Source organism: Pseudonaja textilis, chromosome Z, assembly GCF_049901715.1.
Source record: "Pseudonaja textilis isolate UNSWEBS1 chromosome Z, rPseTex1.2, whole genome shotgun sequence".
NCBI classification, from domain to species: domain Eukaryota; kingdom Metazoa; phylum Chordata; class Lepidosauria; order Squamata; family Elapidae; genus Pseudonaja; species Pseudonaja textilis.
In genome coordinates this window covers 120,385,306-120,391,305 of record NC_142008.1, presented here as the reverse complement: position 1 = coordinate 120,391,305, position 6,000 = coordinate 120,385,306, and the positions used below count along the sequence as shown (strand labels likewise).

The window sequence follows — 6,000 nt, the reverse complement described above, 5'->3', positions numbered from 1 at the left end:
AGAAAGGAAGGGGGAAAGAGAAGAGAAGTCACAAAGGCTTGAAACAAGATGTAAAAAAACAGATATTTTTCAGAAACAAAGGGTAAAATACAATTAAAAAGAGATTCTGCAAAAGCACACAAGATTGTATTGTAGTATTGTATTTGAAATAGAGTTAGAAAATTGGAATATTATATGATTTAATAAAATATTAAAGGGAATATGTAAAATGTTTAAGATTTAATGATAGATTTTAATTTGCTTTGGATTATTGTTTCAACTATATTATAAACATATTATTTTCTTATTTTAAAATGTATGTAGAATGTACCAAGCAGAATCAGAATGGAAATTATATATTATCTTAAGTGTTAAATTTAGGGGAAAGATAGACCCCAGGAAGAGAAAGTTTAAAAAGAAGAAAGGGCTAAATGAAATAATTTGTGTTTACAGAAGAGAGTGGAGACCAAGAGGGTAGAGATTAAGAGATGGGGGTGGGGTGGGGGTAAAAAGACTAGGATTACAAAAGAGATTCTGCAAAAGTACATAAGATTGTATTTTTGTATCTTTAACTGAAACAATGTTAGAAAAATGGATTTTTATATGATTTGACAAAATACCAAAAATGCATACATGATAAAGTTTAATATACTATGGATTATTATTTCAATTATATTATAAATTTATTATTTTTCTATCTTAAAATGTAGTAGGTAGTTTTAGAATGTGCTAAGCAGAATCAGAATGAGAATTATATATTATTTTAAGTGTTAAATTTTGGGGAAAGATATAAAGGCGTCATACTTCAATTAGTGATTACAGGAGAAATATTGTGTTAATAAGAAAAGAAAAATAGATGATTACAGAATGGACAAAAGATATCAGTATAATGATTTAAATCGAGATAAAATAAATAAAATAGAATTAAGAGAGTGAAAAGAGGGGAGAAGCCATATAGAAAATATAGAATGGTAAATAAGATATGAAATGGTATACAAAGTGATCATGAACTTGATTTATGTCTGTACCAAAAGATGTAACCCAGGACTAGGCTGCTTTCCAAAAAGAAGTTTTATGTTTTTATGTTTTGTTTGTATATGTTTGTTTCTTGAAAATTAATAAAATTCATTAAAAAAAGACTGTTATAATGGGGGCCATTCTAATCTATGGGGGGATGATGTTCCAGAGAGAGGGATCCACCACAGAGAAGGCCCTTCTTCTTGGTCCCACCAGGTGTACTTCCCTGGTGGATGGGACCTGCAACCTTTCTCCCCCCCCGCACTCTGGTGGGTTGGGTAGATGTGACCAGCAGGAGACCATCCCTTTAATAAAATATTAAAGGGAATATGTAAAATGTTTAAGATTTGAAGGATCTTAAAGGTAACAACAAACACCTTGAATTGAACCTGGAAGCAAATTGGTGATCAATGCAGCTCCTAAAGCAGAGGTAATATATACACACACTGAGGTCTGCACAAAGTCAGGTGGGCCACTGCATTATTAGCTTAACTCCAGTGATTCATTTAACAACCATGGCAAGAAAGATAGTAAAGTGGGGTAAAACTCCCTTAACAATTGTCTCAACAACCAAATTGTTGGACTCACATTGTAGTCATAAGTCAAGGACTACCTGTATTGTAAACTATAAAGTCAAATGGTGTTTTTAAGTCTGAAATTATTGCCAGTTGAATTCTGGTTGCATCGCTCAAAATGTCACCAGTGTCACAATACTCTAAATTTCATCTCATTTCTAGTACATATGAGAGTTCTAGAACTATTCTCCTCATTGTCTCAATTTAAAGTGCCTTTCCTTTTATGGATTGCATTCTGGATGGCTTTTTTGACTTCGGCATTCCGAATTGTGTATATGAAAGGATTCAGCATTGGGGTAAGCATGGTGTTAAAGACTGCCACAGTCTTTGACAAGCGGAATGAGAACTGGATGTTGGGTCTCACGTACATAAAGACAAGAGCTCCATACCATATGGACACCACCAAAAGGTGTGATGTGCAGAAAGTGGAGAAGGCCTTCTTTCACCCCACCGTGGAGGGAATGCGTAGGATGGTGGCAATAATGAAAATGTAGGACAGAATCATGAGAAGCAAGGTCATAATCACGCTTACAAAGGTGGCTAACAGTCCGAGAAACTCAATGAGATACGTATCCGCAGAGACAAGCCTCAACACAGGACCAAAATCACAGTAGAAATGTTCAATGACATTGGACCTGCAGAACGGCAATCTCCAAACCATAAAAGAATTAGGAAAGATAACTATAAGGGCAGCATACCAGGTGGCCAAAGACATTTGAAGGCACACATGCTTGGACATCATGATGGGATACTGAAGGGGCTTGCAGATGGCCAGATAACGGTCAAAGGCCATAGCTGTCAGGATGAAAAGCTCTGTACTACCGAAAAAGAAATGAAAAAATCCTTGAATAAGACAGCAGTGGAAGCAGATGGTGGTTTTGCTTTGTATAAATGTCTGTAGTAATTTGGGCACCACAGTGGAGGTATAGCAAATCTCCAGGAAAGCAAGGTTGCTCAGGAAGATATACATCAGTGTCTGAAGTCTTGGCTCAATTGTGACAATGATGAGGATGAAGCCATTCCCAAGGATGGTTACAATGTACATGAACAGACCCAGCACAAAGAAGACCCGGTGAAAGTCATACAGAAAAGGAATTCCTAATAGGATAAATTCAGTTACTTGGGATAGATTCTTGGGTTCCATCATTTCAAAATGGTTAATGATTTCTCAGCAATAGCTGAGAAGACATCTAACATTTCAAAAAATTATTGCTAACACGTACATTATATTTACAAATAAAGTTAAGAAACAGAAACAAATGAAGAAAAAAAAATCCCAAAACAGGAAGGAAGGATGTACAGTGCTTTTAAAACTTGTGAAATGTTCTATTTATCTAAATTTGTTTCTCTGGAAAACTGACTTATTGTTATAACACCTACACATTTAATGAAAACATGAAATGCATTTTATCATTTCCAATATATTATGCCAAGAAGTGTATGAAAAGTCACTATAGTAATGTCAGGTGTACCACATTATATTTCAATATTTGGACTGATATTGCAGAAGTTACACTGGCCACCTTCTGTTTTCCTGAAATAAAAGAACACATTTAAGGAAAAAAATCTTACTAAATAAAAGAGAATTCAAAGGTAGTTTTTCAAAAGGCAACTAGACTTCCTTTTTTTCCTCTTGAAGACGCTTTGCTTCTCACCCAAGAAGCTTCATCAGTTCTTAATAGATGGCTGGGGGATGGTACTTTTAGTTATTCCTGTCAGAATTGATCCTTCCACCACTACCCCATCTTATGAGAACTGATGAAGCTTGTTGGATGAGGAAAAATTAAGGAAGTCCAGTTGCCTTTTGAAAAAGCAATTATGAGACAATCATGACCTGGATGTCTGAGGATTTTCATAGATAGATAAAGGAACATAGTTCATTTAGGAAACATCACATAACATTTTAATATATAGGATTGATTTCTGAAATCTCATATGAGAATAGTCTTTACGTGATCAGATTATGATTGGCAAAAAGGCAAAATAAAGTCTAAAACACTGTATAGTCATGGAAATAGAAATATATTAATTTTGTCTGAACAATCAGACAAACGTTTACCAACACCAGTCTTATTCTTTGAACCTGGAAAGTACTACTATAAACTTTTGCAACTGTCTCAGTCCCCTGAGTGTCAATTAGGTCAAATATTTACAAATAAAATTGTCCAATCTCCATGTTCACAATTTTTATGCACAAAAAGTGACAGATGTTTATACTATGGTGGGGAAAATTCAAAACATCTTAAGCCAGTGATTAAGAAAACAGGCATTCCAAAGAATTGGGAGTTTCTGCATAACAGAATAGCCAGCTATAAATCCAAGCAGATTCTTTGTTGGTGCAACGCTTTTTCTTAGTGGTTTTAGTTCTTATTGTTATAATTTGACTGGCAGGAGGATGATTGGAATTGCCTGGAAACACGATTTGGGAATTTTGAACTTGTTTTAACTTGGGGACAATTAATTTTAACTCCAAGCAAGCTTTGGTTTTAAACTTATCTCTATACTCCCATATCTCAATCTCATGTTACTTTTTTGGATGGGAGGGGAGGAGAAGAGAGGGAGGAAAGGAGAAAGTGATTTGAGCATTAGAGAAAAAGAACTGATAAGACTGTGCAGCACTAAGATTAAAAAGAAAATCAAACTGTGATTCATTGCATGTTTGAGACTCTGAATATTGGGCTTCCTTCCTTTGACGACAAAGCAGTTGTTTCCTTCTCTGGGATTTGTATGTCACATCCACACCCACACCCATACCCACACCCACAATGAGATTCCTGGTAAGTTCCCATTGACTGAAAAAGCCCCAGAACATTCCTAAAATATAACCTGCTTGAATCTTTATCAGGTTGCAAATAGTAACCTACTTTTAAGCTTCCAAAGAGGAACTATTTTCTCTCACTTCTTTATTTCTGGAAGGGCTTCTTGAATGAGAAGCTAAACATTTTCAAGCAATATAGGAAAGTCCAGTTGCCTTTAGAAAGAAAGCACCTTTGGAGCAACCATGACTGGATGACTGAGAATCTTCATACAGGGAATTCTTTAAAAAGAACAGTTTTTGATTTCTTTATCTATAATTCTGCATCTTTAAAATAAACCAGCCAATTCCAAATCGCAGAATCCTAAAATGAACGAGCATGTGGGATTTTTCCCTCTATATGTCTCTCCATCTTTTTGACCATCATACCAACAATTTGGAAAAAAAATGGAGAGAATGTGATACGGATGCAAATTTCAAGGCTGCTGAATGATCAATGATCCAGACTAAATCTTGAAACCTAGAAACCTCCCCACCTCCCCAATTCAAACAGATTAATACAATAGAAAAAACCCTTATCACTGCATTCACAAGAATTTTATTTCGTGGTGCTTAATTAGATTGAAATAAACCAGAGTCAGTTTTTGCTAAGGTCCAGAAATGACTTTGTATCAACACCTCCCTGACAAGAGTTTGAACCCGGCATGATTTTCAAGGCCATATGAAACTTGGGGTCCCAAAACTTGGCATGATTTACAGCTATCATTCTAATAACATCACTTACATTCAAGAATATCTATATATCTTGGCTTAGTCTACATCTGTTTGCCTGCCTGCCTGCCTGCCTGTCTGTCTGTCTATATCTTTCTCTCTCTTTGTCTTTTTATCTATCTATTCATCTATCCATCTATCTGTCTAGTTATCTTTCTGTCCCTCCATCTTTCTTCCCCACCATCCATCTATCCAATCTGTCCATCCGTCCGTCCATCCGTCCGTCTGTCTGTCTGTCTGTCTGTCTGTCTGTCTGTCATCTCTGTCTGTCTCATACTCTCTCTCTTGCTGGCTAGCTATTTAGTTATCTATCATCACAGCTTCCACATGTAAAGATTTTCTCCTTTAAGTGCAGTTTTCTCTCTCTCAAAAACACCAGTTTTACAGATGTTGATAAGGGCACAGTCTTTAAACAGGATTACAGTCCAGATCAAATAAATAATCTCTGTTCTTACCTTTTAATCACTATTTTATGTATTCTTGAGACCATATTAACAAAGAAAAGCCTTACATATAACTAGCAAGTGTGAATAACCGGAAGGGGTTTTTTTCCTTATGTGATTTCTTAACAGGTCCTCAGGGATATTGCAAAAGTTTCCACACTGGTGTGTAGTGAAAGAGTGTGATTAATTCATTTTGTTAAGAGTCAAGAATGTATGGAAAATTAAGCCAGGATGACTAACAAGGATAGTATATAGGATGTGATCTATATATTTTCCAAATTTTTTAACATTTTTTTCTCTCTATTTCACCTTTGAATGATGTTTATCCAATATCCCCTTTGAGGGAGAATGTTAGGGCAGTTTAACAATGTGATAAATGAATGAACAAATGAACAGTTGATTGATTGAATGAATGAATGAATAAGAACAAAATGACAAGTAAATGTTCAGGTGTGAATGA

The 6,000-nt window shown here is 35.4% G+C and overlaps 1 pseudogene; it reads right to left on the bottom strand.

Moving 5' to 3' along the window:
- Positions 1 to 1,770: 1,770 nt before the first annotated feature.
- On the bottom strand, positions 1,771 to 2,715 carry LOC113449862 (olfactory receptor 6X1-like; annotated as a pseudogene).
- Positions 2,716 to 6,000: the final 3,285 nt, after the last annotated feature.